This window comes from Pteropus medius, unplaced genomic scaffold (assembly GCF_902729225.1).
Source record: "Pteropus medius unplaced genomic scaffold, Ma_sr-lr_union100, whole genome shotgun sequence".
Lineage (NCBI taxonomy): Eukaryota > Metazoa > Chordata > Mammalia > Chiroptera > Pteropodidae > Pteropus > Pteropus medius.
In genome coordinates this window covers 1,900,775-1,922,329 of record NW_024344378.1, presented here as the reverse complement: position 1 = coordinate 1,922,329, position 21,555 = coordinate 1,900,775, and positions in this window count along the sequence as shown.

Genomic DNA, 21,555 nt, shown 5'->3' with positions numbered 1-21,555 from the left:
ACACGGGCCCTTCGGGGCCCAGCGGCCTGCGTCCCCGACCTTCTGAGTCCCCGTTCCCAGGGGATGCTGCAAGGGAAGAATCCCTGAGAAAACATTCTGTGCATCCTGGTATTTTTTTTTTTTTTTAAACTCTGACCTAATGCTACATTTTTTAAAATGTGTAAGTCTGTCATTTTTGAAGATCCCTTAAGAGGGCAATACGTAAGTAAGTATTTCAAAGGAAGAGTTTGGGGCGGAGAAGCGGTGTTCAAACTATGTTTCTGGGAGGGGAGGGCCAGGAGGCTCCGGCAGTCAGCGGGCCCACCCACCCATCAGAGCCGCACCAGACCAAAGGTTTTCCTGGCGAGACTGGCTCCAGCGCTTGCTGGAGCTAGCACCCCACACGACCCCGACCGCCACTGGACAAGGAATTCCTCCCCGTTTCCTGTGTCTGCCATGCTCTGGTAACTTGTCAATGAGCACGGGGTCATAAATGGTGGCCGAGAACGGCTCTTTAAGCAGACGAGCCTCAGAACTTTGCTGGCGAAGAGCCGAGTCGCTTACATCTCCCCACACACCGAACCCCGCAACATAATACATAACGTAATACACGATAACATGTAATATGTCATGTAGAATGTAGGATATGCAACCTGCAACATGATATACGACAATATATATAATACTATGTAATCTATAGTACCTGACATATCATGTATAATACATAGCGTGTGATGTATAAGCTACGACCTGCAACACGACATATAACCTAACATAGAGTCCTGTATAATACGTCATCTGCAGCTGCACCCACACCCTCTGACCCACACCCTCTGTGTCTCTCTGGGGAGCCCTGACTCCTACAAGCACCTTTTCGATAACATTTTCTAAGAGAGAACAGGTGAGGTGGAGGGAAATTTCCCCATGGGTAGAGGCCCGACTGGCCACGTGCTGGTCTGGCGACCGTCTTCGCAGACGTGTCTCAAGGGCGGGCAGCCTCACAGGACAGATGGTGTCAGCAAGGCCCTGGGAGGGAAGGGCCGGGTAGCAAGCCTGCCTTCAGCCAGGCCCAGCCCCGCGCCGCAGGGCACCGCCTGTGGGAATGTCCCCTGACCCTCTCCGAGGCCGAGGGTCAGGGGACATTCCGGCTGCGCCCCAGAGCCCTCATGAGGAGGACACCTGTGCTCCGACCTGGAGGACGACGCCGGCCCTTCTCAGCTCCCGTGAGAGCGGCGGCCAACTCGGCAGCTTGCAAACAGTAAAGCATCGGACGCTCCTCAGGGCTGATGCAGTTTACACAAAACGTGTCCAAGATTCAGCGGTCACGATCCTCCCCCAAACCTCAAGAGGTGGTCTGAAAACACACCTGTGGCCCTGTGACCCCCTCCTCTCAAGGGGGAGTCGCCGACCCCGAGCGCGGCTGCCCTTGCTGACCCCTCGGAACAAATGTCTCATGGCAGAAGGGACGCGTGTCATCTGCTCCTTTCTCCCTCTCGACTCCGGGGGAAGCTGGCGGCCACGTGGCGAGGACCTTTAGTCACCGGCGAGACGACTCGGGAAGGAAGCGTCCAGCTCCGGGCAGCCTGAGGGGCGCCCCGCCCCCGCCGCGCGTTTGAGCTGCACCCACACCCCAGACCACAGCGCCCGCGAGATCGTGGACGTTCACGGTTGTTCTGAGCCACCGCGTTTCGGGGGGATGGCATGCCGCGGTGGCGGGTAACCGATGCGCATCGCCCACAGCACGCCGCGGCGTGCACCTGTTCTCCTCCAGGGTCCCAGAAACGCCATCGCCACCACCCCATCATCATCACCCACCCCAAAGCAACAAATAGGGAGCTTAAAACACGGGAATACGGTAAGTCGTCTTAAAGCGTGTCGTGGGCACTTGGCACATCACAGTAACACCCACGTTGTGGCCTCACCGCCAGAATGACATAGGACAGGACGAGCCATTCTGTGGCCATGACCAAATAAACAGCTGCCATCGTGGTCTAGGAGATGTAACCAGCCACTGCTCTGGCCTCTTACAGGACAACTTACACAGCGATGGAAGTTGAAAACATCTTTTTCAAAACCCTAAAAATGCAGGTAAGGAGGCAGGAAGGTCTCTTCCGCCTTTTACTGGGTATGACCAAGGCTGAGATGTAAAACCGTTTTGATTCCTAGGTGATTTATTTGTAAACAGTGAGAATGTTGATTCCTAGTCGTCTGGGCGAATTCGATGATCGCATGAGAAGTAATAATAATAACATCTGCCAGGTTCCAAACGTCAGGTAAGGCTTTGGCTCCATAACCTCCGTTGACGTATTTAAGCCACCGAGAACTATGCCTGGCTCGTGGTGAGTAATCAATAAACTTTAGTCCCTATCTTCCCCCAACATAGCAGGCTCACGCATGACCGGGGTCCATGATCTCAGTGTCTGTGCCCTGATATAAAATCCATTACCTCCCCTCCCCGTGATCACGGCAAACATCTTATCTCTGTGCTCTGCCTGGAAGAAAACGGTTCATTCTTTGTGATTACAAAGTAATAAACATTGAAATGAACTGTACTGACGAATACTTAAAAGTCACTGTTACCCAGCGTGGCTTCGCTCCGGTGACAGAGGAGACGCCCTGCCTGAGCCGTGGTTGAGTAGGGGGGCGAGGCCTTTCCACTCCGTCCCGAGCACCACGCCGAAGCCCTCGGGCCCCGTACTGGCTCTGGGGCCTCCCGGGTGGGGTGCGCATACCCAGAGGCTGGCGTGGATTAAAACGCTGGAACACGGGAATGACTGTTAGACCTTCTACTTCTGCGTACCCTCGTCCGACTCACCTTTCACGATGCTCAAAATAGAATGGAAGACTTCCACATCTACAGCTTACAACTTACAAACCAACGAATGTCGACGTCGACGTCTTTGGCTATTTCCGATCGAACACTTTATACCGATGGGGCGCACCTCCCCCCAAATGTTTAGAGACCTCTGCTTTGTCGTTAGATTGTCGTTAAAATTAGAGTCGCAATGGACCCTTAGCAATTATGCAAACTGAGACTAATTATGCCACCCGATGGAAAACAAACTCGTTTCACAAAAATACCCATCGGAAAATGCCTGGACTTCAAGACTGTTTCATAACTACAGGTGAGGCCAGTGCTTGCTTCCTTTCAGGTAAGATATTTCTCTGTGGATGATCATGAGGTGTGAAGGGCACGGAGGGGTGACAGGGTGAAAATTGGCCTGGAAGCAAAGACAAAGCCTCAGAACACGATTTGCACTGTTTTTGAAACGTTTTCTATTTTCGCCGTGTATTGGGAAGAGATCTTTGATTCTCCGACAGAGCTTGGCGATAGCCAAGGGTCACAGTCCTCCGTCTTTAAAACACATCATGGTTTTACAGCAAAAGCACAGGCGACAAAAGCAAAAATAAATAAGAGAGACTCCATCAAACCAAAACGCTTCCGCGCAGCAGAGGAAACCACTAACAGAACGAAAAGGCAAACTACGGAATGGGGGAAAATATTTGCACATTGTGTGTCGCATAAGGTGTTAATATCGAAACTATATAAACGGGCAAAGGATCTGAATACACATTTTTTCCAGAGAAGACGTAAAAATGGCCAATGAAAAGATGCACAGCACTGCCAATGACCACACCAAAGCCCTCGGGCCCCGCACCGGCTCTGGGGCCTCCCGTGCGGGGTGCGCACACCCAGAGGCTGCATGAGATGTCGCCTCGCACCTGTCAGAACGGCCATCATCAGAACACAAGAAAACGCAAGTGCTGATGAAGATGCAGAAAAAAGGGAACACTCGGAGACCTCCGGCTGCTGGGCTCGCAAACCGGCTCAGCCACTGCGGAAACAGCCTGGAGCTTCCTCAGAGAATCAAAGGCAGAACCACCGTGTGCTCCAGCCCCGCCACTGCTGGGCATGTCTCTGAAGGAACCAACATCACTCTCTCAGTCGGCACCCCTTATTCACTGCGGCGTCACTCACAACAGCCAAGGCACGGGAGCAGCCCGAGTGCTCACGTCAGACAGGGACGTACGCACAGTACGGTGTCACCTGAGAAAATGTGGGTAAACCTGGAGGACATCGTGCTGAGTGAAATAAGCCCAACGCAGGAAGACAGGTACTGGATGCCCTCACTCCTCACACGTGATCTAAAATAGTCCAATCAGGAAAGCAGAGTAAGGTGGTGGTTACCGGCGGCTGGAGGCTGGGGAGGGGGAAGGACAGGGAGGTAATGTTCAACAGGGACAAACTTCCAGTTATACGATGAGCATGTCTTGGGGATCAAATGCACAGCATGGTGACTGTAGTTACAGGTACTGTATCATGTCCTTGAAATTTGTAAACGAGGAGATCCTAAGTGTTCTTAAAACACACCACACAAAATGACAACTGTGTAAGGTGATGGGTGTGTTGATTAGCTCGATGTGGCGATTATTTCACAATGTGTACGTATATCGAACAGCCTGTTGTACATCTTAAATACATACAATTTTTATTTGCATATAAAAAATACAATAAAATGTGTCACGTATTTCTGAGACAAATGGTGAGCGGTAGCTTGGTATTTACCGTGAAAAATGGTGTCCTCTTTTAATCTGTGTCAAGACACCCATTTCTACTGAGTTGCAGACAGATATCGATCGATCTGCGTGTATATCACCAGAACAGTGAACTACATATTGGGGGAAAAGCAACGATACTCTGCTGTCAGTCTTCAAAGCAAAAAAAGGATGTCTCTTACAGACATGTGTTGGCTTTATTAATTTGAAAATCTACATGCCAAGTAAGCAGACTGTTTCTTATTTTATCAGATCTCTATCCAGTTCCCCTGGTGCCATTTATAAATGTGACATCAACCTTGCCATCTATACTTTAATGGCTACGATGTTGTAAAAGGATCACTCGCTTTTAATTTTTAACTCAATTAGTGAAAGTATGAAACAGATAGCCTTAATGAGCACACATGGCCTAGATAAACGCCTCCATTTTTTATTGGTGCAGAGAGAGATATAAGATACCACAGCAAATTAGTACCCCAATCACAGACTGCCAGCTCAGGTGTCAACTGGCCATAGCACACCGAGGAGCTTAAAAAATGGTGGCTTGTTCAGTACGTTTCACAATTACAGGACATCCAAGAAGTTCTGCCAAGCTTTAGAGATGACTAATTATTTTAGTGGCGCATCGCTACTTTTGAAGTTTCGGTGTGAGTCAGATCTCGACACTGTGGTTTTACACTATTGCCTCGTCCCTCCGTCTCACTTAGACTTACATCTCGGAAATTTCCTCAGAGGAAACTTTTGACGATATTGTATTCTGCACAGTAAAAGTGGACCTGCACGAGCTGTCGAAGGGGTGACATCGACCACACACAATATGTCGTAGCGAAGGCGAGCAAATGGCCTTGCCCATAATAGAACATATGTTAATAGAAAAAGCTCTCGAAAACAGCTCAAAGCCATATTTAAAGAAAATCTAAGTTGATTATTAAAAAGTTTTTTTTTTCTCATTACTTGTGATTGAATATTAAAAAACATATATGAGTTTAGATAAGCTCCACAAAAGGCAAAAACGTTTCCATCTTTAAGAATAAAACTCAATTTTCTTTAATGATTTTAAATGATACAGACGTTTTTATGGGTCTCTGGTGCATGTTACTTTTACATTGTTGCACTGACTGTACAGGTTTAAGGGAGTAACAGATACAACGTTGCGTATTCGCATTTCTATTGTTTAAATTAGTATACAACTTGTAATACGCACTCAGGAAGCTTTGAGCATGATAAATGGCATCCTTCACAACACCATAAGCACTTCACCTTGGGGGCTGGGGGGGAGCGTATTTCTGCCCAGTTTAAGTCTCTTTCCACGTTCTCTGAGAACACAAGACGTGCTTTGCCAGCACAGAGGAACACTCGCCTTTGTCCCCAGCGCGCGTCTCTGAAACCGTGGGCTTTGCGTTCTTCCCTGGCGCACATGTCCTTCCTTCATTCATTCACGCTCTTCAGAGACCTCGGTCTCTGTTTCTCTCCCGTTGTCTGAGTTCTAAGAGCATTCACGTTAGCATGACTCCCGGGCCCCATCAATGACTTGCCCCTGTTATTGCTAAGCGTCTCATGGGATTGTTCACTCTGAGCTCTTGATGGGACCAGGTGGCATCTGACATGTCACGCCTGGCCACATTGGTTTCCTGGGTCTGCCAGAACACAGAACCCGGGCGACCTGAGCCGCAGACTTACTGTCGCACAGTTGTGGCAGGTAGGGTGTCAGCTGGGCTGACTCCTTCGGAAGGTTCTGGGGACAGTGTACCCCCAGCCCGCCTCTTGCTTCGGTGGTTTCCTGGCTGTCTTCGCATTCCTTGGCTTGTGGGTGCCTCGCCCCAGTCTCTGACTTCCCCTCCCTGTGGCCTCTTCCTCCCTCTGGGTGTGTCCTGGTCTTAATCTCCTTTTCTTATCAGGAAATCTCTCCCAGTGCTGAAGGGCCCACCCTGGTGACCTCATTTTAACTTGATTCCCAGGATAAAGACCCAGCTCCGGGGCAGTGGGTGGGGGGGCGGGGGAGAAGGTCACATTCCCAGGTCCTAGGAGTGGGACACCCACCTGTGAATTAGACACGGCTCGACCCAGCACGCCCAGTACGGTCTGTATCCAGATATCCCCGATTCCCGCAAACGACCGAACCCACGCTCCCAGGGGTGGACCCACACTCAGCATGCCGACCGCAGACTGCCCAAGGGAGAGAAGAGGAAGCCCGTTCCTACGAGCTCAGACGGCCGGGGGTCCTCGCTTGTCCTGCGTTTCGTGGGTAAAAGGTCTAGGGGTTAACGAGCCTCTTTCCCGTTTCTCCACAATCCACCTGCTCAGGACGACAGAAGCAGAAATCGGGGCCTTTGCCTCACACTCGTCTCCGTGACTCTCGGCCCCCGTTTTCGACCTCGCAGTTCGGCCTGTGAATCAGGCTGTCTAATGGGGCCAGGCTCGCACCCCCAACGCTGACCCGAAGTCAGGAGAATTCGCCTCTGGTTCTAGTTCTTCCTTAGCCATCGCGTCAGGAAGAATAAAGCCATGCTTGAAAAGAGAAAAAAAAAGAAGTCCAGTGTCTTTTATCTAAGAGTTGATGAGTTCACCTGGGTTTCAGGAGATTTATAATGGATTTTCAGATCTTTACTATTATTATTTTTATTATAGTGTTAGATTGTTACTACCAAGCTAAAAATGTCACTCAATACGCAAAATGAGGTGGTAAGTACCGTTTGGCTTTTAAGAGTCCATTTTCTACGCAGTCCATTATGAAAATAATCTTGGGTTATAGCCGGCTCTCCAAAGACCTGGGAAATAAGGTTTTCAAATCGAGGCACTTGCCGGCCATTAGAACAGCCAAATTGGTTAAACATGCTCAAATCCCAGCATAATAAGTGCTCCTTAGAGAATACTGACAGATTGCATTAATATTGGATTTCCAAAACATTTTTTTAAAAGATTCTGTTGAGGACGAGCTGACAGCCAGCGGTATTGAGGGCAGCGCGCTGTTCCCAGGAGCTGTCAGGCGGAGTGGAGCTCGGCCTTGGCGTGAGGGTCGCCGAGGGCCATTTGCTGACATTCCTAACAAGTGCCAGAGCGCTGTGTCCTCACCGCGGGGCTGTCCTCACGGCGGGACGAGGCCGGCCCTCCCCTCATGCAGAGCCCTGATGATCAGCCGTGGTCCGTGAGAAACGAGGGGACAGGGAGGGGCTGCAGATCCTCCGGTAGGCACAGTGGGAACAGGAGCAGAAGGTGGCGAAGCCACTGGCCGGCGCTGAGGGGACACGCGTGCTTGGTGCAGTCTGTGGCTCTGGGGACCGGCAGCGACAGGCCCGGTCGGGATGCGGATGTCCGAGCGTGAGCAGATTCGGCAGAGGGATGAAGCTTCTGGACTAAGTCCTGGGACACTGTCGTTTGCCCCAGCTGGCTCCAGTGACAGGACCAAGGTGAAGGAATAAATAGGAAAAGCGTCTGACCCACGCTGTGCCCGGAAGTGCTCCCTCCGCACGCCATGGGGGGTCTCCATCAAGGGACCGCTCACACCTGCCGCAGGTGTGGGGAGTGCTGGGCACATGGGCGTGCCTTGACAGAAAGGTGCCGAGGGTGGCATAGAAATAAAAAATAATACTAAAATAAAATAATAAAATAAAATACAAAACAAAACAAAACAAAATAAATATGTGAAACTAATAAAATAAAATTTAAAAAATAAAATAAAACAAAACAAAATAGAACAAAACAAAATAAAACGAAACAAAAAGAAATAAAATAAAACAAAATAAATACGTGAAACTAATAAAAAAATTAAATTAAAAAGAATAAAATAAGCGTGACTCTTTGCATTCAAAAGTGTGTTGTTTCCTCCTGCGATCGGATGAAAAAGTCCCACATAACCCCAAAATACACTCATTTCATGTTTACCTTACCTTTGCGTCGCATAAGTCACAGTCACACAGCTTGAAATTCAAAAGACGGGGTGGCGAGGGATGAGGACGCTCCCTTTTCGGAAGTGCTCCCAGATCGAGGTCCTTACCCGGACGGGACGGTTGGGCAGGCGACGTCAGAATCGCTCTTCAGTCTTTGCTTTGCCATTTGTCAGAGTCGGGGTCCCCCAGCTCAATCGCCGGCTACCTCTTAGCATCCCCCACACACCAGGGGCTCCCCACGCAGCCCTGAGGGTGCGAAGGGCTTCAAAGGGCATGCGGGGAGCGTCTCAAGCCGTTGGAACAGGCAGCGCATCCTTGGTCCAGGATCCACATTTTCTGGAATTTTCTCAACCAGTTTGAAGATTCAGGCAAAAGCTGTCATAAGACTGATAAATTTAACCTTCGGCAAAATCGATAAGGCCATTAATTCACTTAACTGTAATTGGGAGTGTATCATTCACTGAATTACCGATTTTTTTAAATGACCGCTTTGATGGCTGGAATAAAAGCGGACGCTCTGTGGCTTGTATATGCTCAGGGAAGCAAACTGCCAAGGCAGTTATTCAGAGAGTTCATATCGAAATAGGATTTTAACCTGAATCGTTTGCTTTACCTTGGCTTACAACAGTGGAAAATTATGGAAAATATCTACTTAAATGAATTCGTGAAACTTTGCTCTTCTCTGTATGTAATGTGACAGATATCTGGTGATTCCCTTAGTAATTTACTCAGTCTGTCTCTCCTCGTCTTTGTGTTCAATAGAATCCTAAGATGGGGAAAAAAAAACTCCTAAGGATCATTTTGAAATGTATTTTAATCTAAGAGCAAGAGAACCAGGAAATAAACAAACAACAAAACAAATATATATATTTCTAAACACAAAATCAGGTATGCTCTTCAGTAGCTTGTAGAAACACTAAATACAAAGTATAAGTTTTTAAAGCCTTACAGAAAGGCTCTTTGTTACACACACTCAGAAACCATCATTTTTAATAAAGTTGACTTTATTTCTGCTATGAATTCTTGGAAAAAAATAGGGAGAATTTTGCAGAAGGAATTTTTTTCCCGCTCTTTGAACCACGTTCTGTTTTCAAACTTCTCACAGAATAAGTCGACTGTGAGTGACTTTCAATGCTACCTGCTGGCGACAACTTCACACTCCAGGTCCTTCAGCCTCAGACATCCAGGCTCGGCTGTCTTGAGGGTGTGTCAGGAAAGCATCTGATCTTCTCCCAGCTTCATCTCATTCATCAGGAAAATGAGACCAGCACCTTCCTTAGGGTGAAGACTGGGTTAAGTGAGTGGATAGGGTTACATGGGATGATGGGATTAAATGAAGGTGACAACAACTGCTACTTTGGAAAATGGCTGTTGGGGGTTAGTGAGTGATAAACACACACAAAAAGCTGAGTAGAATAAATATATGATTATTAACTGCAGAGAAAACAAGAAGCTGAGCAGAAAAGGAAAATCATACTGAAACTGTAGTCATGGAAGCAAGGATGGTGGGTAATAAAGAATGGGGGTTCCACGGGTAATCCCTAGAACTGGAAAATCAAGACATGGCAACATCGGTCTGGTCTGAGAGCTCTGCTAGAAATAAATCCCAAGGGAGCCAGTTACAGAGGAACTATCAGGGAGAGGCTGGGAACTGTCGTTTTCCTAATAGAGAATGATTTCTTTCTCCGAACTGCATGCATGCAGAACTCTCATTAAATACGATCCGTGCTTAAAAAGACCGAGGGGGACGGTAACCGTGACAGTGGGAGCCTCGCACCGGGCGGGGGCCCCCCCGCAAGCCCGGCGTTCTCTCTGGTAGGGCCACGCTCGCCACCTCCGACCACGGCGGCATGGACTCCAGGGGAAGTCGGGCTCGTGGGTCATGTGAGGGTCAGAGGGATGCCACGTCGCGTGGCACATAATGGAACGTGCAGGACAGACGACCTGTCCCTGTGCTCCGCTGAGCTCCCGTGGGGAGCTCGGAGGGCAGACCGCGCATGGCCCCTGGAGCCTGACCCGCCACTGCTCCTCCGTGTGACCCTGAAGCTCAGCTTAGCCTCTCTGTATCTGGTCACATAATCTGCAAAGTGGGGACAGTAAGCGGGCCCTCCCTCTCATGGTTTGGGGGGAAGGAAGTCAGCACCAAACTCGTAAAGCACTGCGGTCAGTGCCTGGCACCTAGGTGCACCGCACAGAGCTGCTGTTTCGTCTTTGCTCTAGAGTGGGGTCCCCAAACCCAGGCCGTGGACCGGTACCGGGCCGTGTCCTGTCAGGAACCAGGCCGCACAGCAGGAAGGGAGCCGCGGGCGAGCGAGCGAAGCTTCGTCTCCTCTGTATGTGGGGCCACCTCAGCTCCGCCTCAGATCCTCAGGCGTTAGATTCTCACAGGAGCTCTGTCCCTGGGGCCACAGAGGCTGGGGACCGCCAGCCTAGAGCAGGAGGGGCGTCTTTGAATCACCGAACACCTACCCGTTAACACGGGTACTTGGAACCCTTCAGAATCCGGGGTCTGACAGAGGGGACGATTGAGTCTCCCCTCGACTTCATGACGACTTTTCCTGGAAGATAAATACGTTTAACGTTTCCACCAGCCCCTGTGCCAATGAGAGCACCAGTTCTGGAACGAGCTGACCGGGGCGGCGGTGGTAGCAGGGGACCCAGCAGGAGCTTCCTAACTCAATTCCTCTCCCACGGTTTCCTTGTTCATAGGAGGAGGTGGGGACAAGCCACCTTTAAGGGTCAAGTCTGAAAGTGCCTATACCGTGCTTGGCGTCACACCTGGCACACAGCAAGTACCCGACGAATATCCAATAATAGTAGTAGCGTCATTCTTCTTGTTGAAATATGCCCGCCCATTCAAGGCCTCGATCAAGGGCCCCATCTACGTGAAGCTTTCCCAAGAACCTACGTGGATTCCTGATTCTTTGAATACTCACTTCCTTGATACGTTTCATGGCGTTGGGTCTCTTCTTATTCATTTACAGCCTGCGGTCCCAAATGCAGCGTTTCTTTATCTTAAACGCGCCAGCCGGGATGCGATCCCCTTAAAGAAGAACCCCACCGCACGCGACACTACACACCGGAGGTGCAAGGGAAGTGGCTGTGCATGTCTTTATTCTAATCAACGAGATCGTTCGCGGATCCGTGTTGCACAGTGGCAAACGGCACACCGGCACCCGCACTCGCTGTGTTCTGTTCGCCTGTTTCACGTGCTCTCACGTCCCGTCGGCCAAGGACGGTCTGGGCGAGGCCTCGATTCGATGTGGAGGGAGCCACGGGTGGGGTCTCGTCTCTGCGAACGAGGAAACCGAGGCTCAGCGGGGTTTAGCGTCCCGCCCACATCACACGGCTGCGGGCGACAGCAGCAGAATTCGAATCCACGCGGCTCATTTCATTTGTCTCAGTTCTAGTAAACCGCTAAGATCAACTAGGATTTTGTTTTCTGCAGCAGCCCTCCTTATCTGAGGGGGCCCTCTCCACGACCCCCAGTGGAGGCCTGGACCTTGGAGAGCACCGAGCCTTGCCCACACGGTGCCGATGACAAACCAGGCACAGTGAGAGAGCTCGACAATGACCGCGTGGCAGCACACGGCAATAGAAGTTAGATGCAGGCTTTGGGGCCATCGTCAAGCAATCTCGGGGTGACTTGAACACGAGCAGGGAGCCACCGCGAAGGCTCCTGAGTGGCTGGCGGAGGGGAAGTGCGTATGGGGCGGAGACGCTGGACACAGTGACGGTCGCGTCCCGGGCAGAACGAAGTGGGACTGGGAGAGGTTTCATCACATCGCTCGGGACGGTGCGCAATGTAAAACGTATGAATTGTTCAGTTCCGGAATTTTCCATTTAGTATTTTCTGACCAGAGCCGGCCAGGGGGAACTGGAACCGTGGGTCGGATGGGGGGGCGGGCTGCGGGGCTGGCATCAAGTCAACAGAACAGCACGACAGCCCTCGCCTCGGCTGCCCGTCACATCTCCCACGCCACGCACGTGCAAGGCCGCGTGGCCGAGGCGGGGGTGTGCCCCTCGGCGCCACTCGGCCCCCCGCATGAGCTCCCTCCTCTGCCGCCAGGCCCCCCTGCAGCTGGGCTGGGAGAGGCGGCCGATCGTCCTGGGCCCTACTCCCCAAACAGGCCTGGGCCCTACTCCCCAAACAGGCAAAACAAAACAAAAAGAAAAAAGATTCCTCAGAACGATAGGCAGAGCTGCCGCGTTGAATGTGCGGTTTGACGACTTTGGACACGTGCAAACACCGATGGAGCTGTCACCGAAACGAAGGCAGCAGACGGCTCCATCACCCCCGAAATCCTCGTCCGCCTTTCCCTCTTTCCTTCCTCCTCTCCCTCCCCGCTCCGTCCCCCGCTCTGTCCGCCTCCCTGCCCCCCGCCATGTGATAAGAACACCTAACACGCGATCCACCTTCTCAACAATGTCCACGTGTGCAGGTCTCTAGAGCTCATTCACCTCTCATGACTGAAACTTTATACCCGTCAAACAGCAAGCAGTCTCTGCCTTCATCAGAACCTGAACCCGGAGCTGCCTGGAGGGGCAAGAGGCGTCTTTGAGCCGTGAGAATGAAGACCGTAAAGCGGGATGATGGACCAGAAATCAAAGAGGAAACCGCACCCTTGAAGACGCTCCTGAGAAGCCGCGTCGGCCCCGAGCCCCTCCTCAGTAAGCTCAACCGAATTCCGCTATTAACGGCCCTCCCTGTACCTTGCCGCCAAATGGGACCCTGACTGCATTCAGGTACCGAGGGTCATTTTGAAGGATGAAGGTGGCATGGTGGGAGCTTCTCAAGCAACCGACTAAACGTCCAGCCCACAGTCCGGGTGGAATGTCTGTGACGCCGGCGACCCTCATGGCTTCGCCTCGCTGAGGGAGATGGGCGCCCGCATCCCCGAGACGGTGAAACCCCTGCGTCTGCCCCTTTGATTCCGAGGCGGAGCCCACGGCATTGGTGGCGGGGGCACGTTCCCCGGCCCGACTAGCCTGAGAGGGCTCTGCTCGGATGTGGCGATTTAATGACAGGCTGGCAGAACACTTCGGAAAATGTCTGTGCACGGTTCAGATAGAGACTTAACATAATGGGCAATAAACTTCGGAGCATCAGTGTCAAACAAGCAAAATGTCCCAAATGCACCATGTGAACTAAAAATGATGTTTACGATTTAATAGAAAGATAACTTAGGGTCCGGCGACCCACGCCAAGCACCTTAAATCAAGCCCGGGAACCCCGTAGGTCGGAAATGGAAACAGAACCCTTCTGGGCTATTCGAGGCCACACGCGCCCCGTCCCCGAGGACGAGTCGGAAGTGAGCTCTCTGGCGGCTTCGGTCCACGGGGCTTCGTGTCCCATCGAGTCCGGGGCCCCCGCCTGAGCCCCTGGAGGGGCGGCGATCACGCGGCCCGGCGTGGACGGTTCGGCCGCTTTCTTTGAAATTCATGTCACATGGAATGAAGAAAGGAACATGGTTACAGGAGGAAGGAGCCGTTTCTGGTTCGATGGGTATCTCCCGTTTTTCACCGAGAAGAGATCGAGCCGTTATAAAGGAAGAGGACAGTATGCTGCCTGCTGAGCAGGTGTCGGGGAATTTAATGACATTTTAATTGCACTGATGAGACACCCCCCGTTCAAAGAACACTCAGGGGAGCCTTCTGTAGACCGTGGGGTCCCGGGCCCCATTCCGGGTTCACGCGCAGGCTGGAGAGCAGAGCCGCGGGAACCGTCCGGGTCTTTCCAGAACATACGCGACACTCTCTTGTCTACAAATAGCCAGGGTTTTGTGCAGAGTATCTCAGTATTTCTTCGCCAATCCCGAAACCAAAGTCAAAACGAACCACTCAGCGTTTCGGGTAGATGCTGTAATCATCTCTCAGACGAATCGATCACGAACGACTCTTACTCGCTATGGCGTGTGAAATGTATTGTGCTGGTACGTGAGGTGTACGAATGATTCTACCGCCTGTTGCTGGGGTCCCCACAACAAAGCGAGCAGCTACGAACTCACGGGGCGCGAGAGAGACCAGGCGCCACCGAGCAGAGGGCAGGCAGGGATGGCGTTGTATCAACTGCGAAGCTCGTTGCTGGTACGTGGCAGCTTTCGTACTGACCTTCCTCAGCCAGAAACAAAGACCGCGTTTGTTATTCACCATCTCATCCTCGGAGGCCACGGCTGTGCCTGGCTCCTAGCTCACTGGGGCCCAAATTAACGAAAATAACTGAGTCTGATTGAGACACACCGAGTCTAGCCACACATCGAGGTAGAAAACGCTTCTACATGGTTAGAAAGACGAGTTCAAAATTTGGGACAGACCCCGCCCAGGGAGGTTCCCTTGTGAGTTGTTCCTGTAAAGTGGATGTTTTGTTGGTTCTGTTTTTAAAATAATACCTTCCGGGCAGTGGAGCCCTTATCAGCATTATCTTTTAAAAAGTCAAAGGATGCTCTGAAGAAGGAAGTAATGGCATCATTGTCTCACAAAAATCGGATTCCTGGAGAGCTCCCCAGCTTGCTAAGGCCCCAGAACACTTGGAGGGACCGGCGGGAGGGGCGGGGGGCGGGGGCAGCACCCCAGGCTGGTTCTGCACAGTTCAGCCCCTCCCTGCTCCTTCTGAGTGGCCGGGTGGGGCTGCGTCAGCCCCCTCTGGGCTCTGCTTTCACGTTCAAACCTCATTTATTTATCTCTTTGTGTTCAGATGAAGGCCCATGAAAGCAGATCAAAGGAGAGTCGCTTGGATTCGTAAAACAGATAAAGGACGGGTGGGGAAAGCGGGAGGTGCAGCGTCCCCCTGCCTGTTGACATCTCCCCGGGGACCCCCGCGATGCCTCTGCAGATTCTCCCATTCCAGATACGGGACCCTACCATCGTGACGCGTCAGCTCGGAAGGAGAGCGTCCCACGCGGCGAGCCTATTCGGGGCCCCGGGCGTCTGGAGTCACGGCGCCACTGCCACTGCCCCGCAAAGCTCACTGGGAGAATTCACCACAGAGCGCGGAACGTAGCTTCTAACAAACGCAGAGTCCCGTGGGTTTCCGGAGACTCACCCCGCCCCCTGGCACTGCTGTTCTGCGGCAGGGCTTCTGGGATGGGTTTTCCAGGCGGGGTGGCGCACCGTGACCCCATGGCGCACTTTGGCCAAGCGGTTGGCTGACGTTCTGGAACGCCGTCCGTGGCAGCTCAGCGAGCTCTTCCCCTGAGCGGACAAGCTGGTCCAGGGGTGCTACACAGGGCCACTTGGCCCCATTACAACCCGAGCGAGCGAGCCAACGGCCTTACCCAAACAGTAGAAAGGGCCGGGTTATTTTTAAACGTGCTCGGTTTCACATCTGTCACAATTTGATTTCCCAAAAACAAAAAGAACTGTACAACTGTTAACACTGCAGGGGAACTCGGGGGCGGGGGGGGCAGGGAGGCGATGCACGCTGGACGTACGAGCGAATGAAAACAGTGACATCCTCCTTAGAGGAAACCACTTCTATTTCTTCAGAGTCCTGGTGGAATCTAATCCGAGGAGAGGGGAAATCGAGCAGAATCTAGTCCGCTGACGTTCGGGGGCACGCATCCCTCTAATATTTTTCTCCCAACAGGCTTCCTGTACTTTCAAAAAGAACGAGCTCCAAACTGGCTGTGAGGACTGCGTTTGTAAGGGCAGCCTGAGGTGAAGCCCAGGAGATTATTGTGGTCGGGGAGGCGCAGATTTCCTGGTTCCCACGAAGGCAGCGCCTGCTGAGTCCATCAGAATCAACAAGACACGGCTGGGAACCCCACAGCACCCCCACCACTGGGACGGCCACAGACATGGATGGGTAGCGGGCACTCCCCCGCACCTGGCTGACACGGATGTGGAGGTGACAGCTGCAGCATCACCAGCAAGACGCACCTGCTGGGGGAAAAACGGGTCGATCCTAACTTTCAATTAATCGGATATTTTCGATCATCTTTCTACCTGATTATGCGGCACCAGCTCCGTCTGAAAAGCACCTGAAATCAGCAGTTCTTGCATAGTTCAAGGGGGAAAAAATGGACCTGGCTTTTAACGTCTGGCACTGTTTCATAATGAAATTAGCTTTTTAATGGTGCTGGTAACTGACCAGACAATATGACAGTCAGGACTTGCTTTCAAGAGACTCACCGCCCATGGCCTGAAGGAAAGGCTGTTTACCTGTGAAACGGCCATTTTTGGACAATCCTTTCATCTGTAAATGAGGAAATGAGTCAGCTGTGCTCACTGTCATCTCCTCTCTGGTGTTTTTCGTTACTCAGGGACTAGGAATGAGAAGCCTGGGTGACTGAGCACAGGGCACCGTCAGCATCTCCCGTTCTGTAGTCGGGGAGCCTAACAGCAGCTCTGATTGGAAGCGTGCCCAGCCGGTCACAAGGCAGCGTGACTCACCGCGACCGCTCACCTTCAGCCAAACACAGGCGAACAGAACCGGATCGGCTCCCTGACGTCACCTCTTCTCTGTGTATCTTCAGCACAGCTTAGATACAGAGGTTGTTGAGTAAGACACCAGGCTTTCCAGTGAGAAGAATGTGTCTGGAATACTCGGGAAGAGAAAGCATTGCGGGGTTATGTTCGAATGCAAACGGGCCGTGCTCCAGGAATTCAGGGTGTGTGGTCTTTGCTGATACAAAGTATCCCACACGGTTTCCAGACCAGAAACTCGTCACCTGGGTGGGTCAAAGTGTAACTCAGCTGAAATATTCGGGGCTTAAATAACCATTAAGGGTGTGCAGTTTTTGGAACAGATTGAGGCGTGTTCACAGCTACAGTCTTTTGAAACTTATGAAAATATGGGCAAAGGGTCCCAACAATTTTTTCAAAATCAAGGCAAATATACACAGGGTTTGTACATAGGCGGCGGGGCGTCTCGGCGACTCCGCATCTTCTTTCCATTCTTTTGCAAGTATTTAATGAGTAGGCATCGCTTTGATGGTGAAAAACTTAAGGGGGGGAAAGTGTGTCAGCTTTCTTCACAATTAGCTCTAAAAGATGAAAAACACAAAAGCCGAAACAAACTGAGTAAGTCCATGGACGGCTACCTCGAATCTGTGCTGATGTCTTTCATTATAATGTCGTAAAACTGCATGTCCCAAAATGAGATCACGTTTACCCAGCTACGGTACGGGCCCCGAGGAGCAGGTGTGAAACGGGTTTCCACAGTCCTGTTTTTGGGAAACCGAATCACTCAATTTGCTAAAACCCAGCCAGGATGAGGAAGCGCACAGTCACGGTGCAGCCAAGGCGAAGAAAGCATTTTTTAATTAAGCTGATGATACCGTTTCCTCGGAAAGGTCTGGTGTCACCTGAAAAAATCATGTTTCTTTTCAATTTAGCAAATCATTGTTTAACTACCTTCCCCTCCCCTCCCCCCACCTCCAGCATGGCCTGTTTGCTACTGGGAGGTCATAAGAAAACATAGAATTTTCGCCAGAGCCTAAAGGGGGAGTCAAGAAATTGTCATGAGATGGCACATCCCGCTCCCTCACGCCCAACATACGTAGCTCACTTTTGAGGAAACTTGCTTCCGTACCCGTCATCCAATTTGTTTTCCATGGAAGTTCTAGGGTGAAAATCCTGAATTTCTGCCACTGCGTTGTTCTTCGATTAAAACATCACCTCGGTGAGAAGGCTTCGGCACTCCGGGAGTCTCCGTAGTCAGATGGGGTCCTGAGTCGCCTCTAATGCCCGTCTCCGTGGCTGAGGGGCTGGACTCCGCAGCACCCGCTGTCTGCAGTCGCCTCCGGTGTGCTCCTTGAGACGGCCCGCCTTGCTTTGTGTGCAGACATGAGGTCTATTCTTAATTTCCACCTGTCCTGCCCCCGTCTGTAGAGTAAACTTGACCACTTCAACCTTGGGCAATTACTAGAAGGTAGATCATCCCAGCCAAAGGCTGGCATCGGCAGAGGCCGGCACCATGTCACAGACAGTATTAAAAAATGATATGTGGACCCCAAATAGTAATGATTAAATATAACACTTGTTTCCATGGATGTACTTCTAGATGGCTCCTGATATTTAATAACGACTGGATCAATGTATTTTTCGATAAGGACATATTTTAGATCACTCTGAAAAAAACTAGAAAAGTAATGCCATCGCACTTTTATATAAACTGAGCTTAGAGTTTTAAGTGGTGAAAATGACAAAGATAGAGTGATCTCACTGTTTTCTGGCATGAGGACGCCCCCAAAAGGGCACGCGACCCTTGCCGAGTTCGGCCACCTCCTCCGGCCTCCCTGTCCCTCCACCCGATGACACGTCAGGCGCCTCCACTGACACGTTCTCTCCGTGTCACAGAAGATTCCTCTCTCCACCGTGACCACCACCCACGCGGCCTTTTCTTGGATAAGTGCTAATATTTGCAGTTGTTGAATAAAATTATACGTGAGCTATTGAATATTTCAACCCATATTTTATTTATTGAATAAATAAAAGATGTTGAAAATCTCTCTATGTATATATTTTTATATATGCTTTTAGTTGACCTTTTGGGTCACAGTCTCAAAGCACTGGCCTAGCAATTATATGAATGAGTGGGCGAAAATGAGAAAGGATGGGAAGGAGGGAAGGGATTCATCCCCCACGAACGAGTAAAAAGAGAGGTTAACCACTTCAGAGAACGCCGATGAACAAATCTGAAATAAATTAAAATATCAATGTATTTCATAAAAGCTACTGAATGGTTTGGTTTATTTCTGTTCATTAAGAAATAGTTTGAACTAGAACATTTGAAGTGAAATTACCTAGAATGCCCATGACGCCTTTTCCAGACCCAGGCTGCCTTCTTGTCATTATTTCAGTGTGTGTGTGTGTGTGTGTGTGTGAGAGAGAGAGAGAGAAAGAGAGAGAGAGAAAGAACTGTCAGCTCTTTTCTCTCTCTTGAGTCAAAGATAGTAGTATGACTATCATCCCTTATTTCAAAAAAGAACACTCTCTGATGTTATGACACCAGTTAAATCTTGTGTAATTATTTTCTCAGTAGATTTGACACATTTGATGACTATTGACTTCCTTCCAAACATCTCAACATCGAGGTCAAACAAATCTATGAGAGATGATCGTCCTATTTCAGAGTCTCATGTAAGGGTGACTCCTATCTGGACACTTCTATACAAAATGACAACGGCTGACCCCAGACGAAACTGTGAGTTTTCGGCTTTCGAAGCACATGGACACCAGATAACAACACACTCTGAGTTTTATGTAAATTAGAACACCGGCTGGAGGAAAAACCAAGGGAGGGAACGATGAACGGCTCGGGTGACTCCTTCCAGTCACTGTGTGTGTGCAATGTCATTCGCGGGAGCAGATGATCGGAATTCACGAATCACTGGGGTTACACTTTCTGTGATCAAACTTTTTCACCTGCTCGTGAAATCACATTTTCTCACCAGGATTGATACATGTTGATATCAATAAATACAGCACCCATGACATTTGTGAGAGAAACACAGCACTTCCCAGAGCATGGCTGCCTTTAAAATGATTAGCTCCCATCGGAAACAGCACACTCACTGTGTCTCGTTTCTAATTAAAAAAGAAAAGAAAATCGTATTTGATATTTGGTCACTTCTGACGACTAAATCTGGTTGGCACACCATCGCGTGGCTGCAGAATTTTGGTACCTTCGCACGTCTTATCACAATATGATGTTCCCTCATTGAGGTATAGCTCTGAACTTAGGATGCTTCGTTATGTGAGGCACTCGCTCTTCAGAAGGGAGATAGAATGGCGGTCTGTTTGTGCCGTGACCGTAATCCTACGGTGCAAATCGACGGCAGACGGCAGCAGGAAGGCAGAGAGTGACGATGCAGATGCTGAAGTCACGAGCGTGAGCAAAGCTTTAACTCACTGAGTTTGAGAAAAACATCTCGAGATGGCTTATAACTCCCCAAACTTAATATACAAGTCCTCCGTTCAAAGGAGTGATTGAAGAATCTGATTTTGTGTACTCAGACCGTGTGTTCAAATTTCATGGAAAATCAAATATCACACAGAGAAGGTTAATTCTCCTCCACACAAATTTACAGAATGAAATATTTAGTTCCTTCCAGCTTGGGCCACATTTGTTTGATCCGAATTAAGTTAAAATCTTTCTGTGATATGAAAAGTTGGATGATAGATAAAGCAATCTAGCTCGTAAGCGTTTCTTTATGAGAAGGGGAACTGGGGAGTAAATGCCAGTGGAAGCACTCGCTGGATTCGAAAGCCACACTCATTAACGCGGGATCACAGCACCAGACGAGCAATCGGAGCCTCTGGGGAGGAAGAAATTTTCATAATGATGAAAATATTATTTAAAAATGTTCAGATTACTGTTTAAGGGTAACGTGGATCTCTATCGCAGGGAGAAAAATGTGCTTAACAATCGTGTATGGTGTATGTCAAATACATCTCTGTTTCAGGACTTGGGAGTTTCTAGTAATTTCTAATAAAAATAACATCTGAAAAATAAATAAATAAATTTATTCATTTATCTGATAATCCAACTTCTCTAAACCAGCCATCTCTGCCACTGGTTATTTTGCATATCTAATATCACGAAAATCCCAGCAATTGGCCAGCTCGACAGCCAAACGAATGGATAATTTAGAGAGCCGATCATTCTAATGAGTTTATTAACCCAGATGTGTCTCCAGAAATGGAAGAGAAAGAAGAAAAAAACCTCTAAAACTAAGTAGCTCAAGCACTGATTAGACAATAACGTGGGTAGAAATTTCTGTGTAAAACAATTACATTATTGCAAACTTAATAAATCTACCTAATGTATTGAATAAGTCCGCTTTAAAAAAAAAAACACTTTTAAATACTAAGCAATAAGAAAATAGATATTTTAAAATGACTTAAAAATATTTCCCTACATCCTTGGATGTCATGCACCCTCATCCAGTGACCATTTTAGATGAAAACATCCGGGCGATTCTGCATCCAAAATCACTGTAATCAAGACAATATCTGCAAACAGAATTTAAAATGTGGGTTCTGCAGCGCCTTCAACAAAATCATCTAGGGTGCTTGTTAAAAAAGCAGATTTCTGAGTCTTCCCCAAAACTGAGTCAAAGATATTCCTGTGTGCACCCCAACCACCTCCAAGCTGGCTGGGAGTGTGGGGGTCACTGTGAAGGACTGA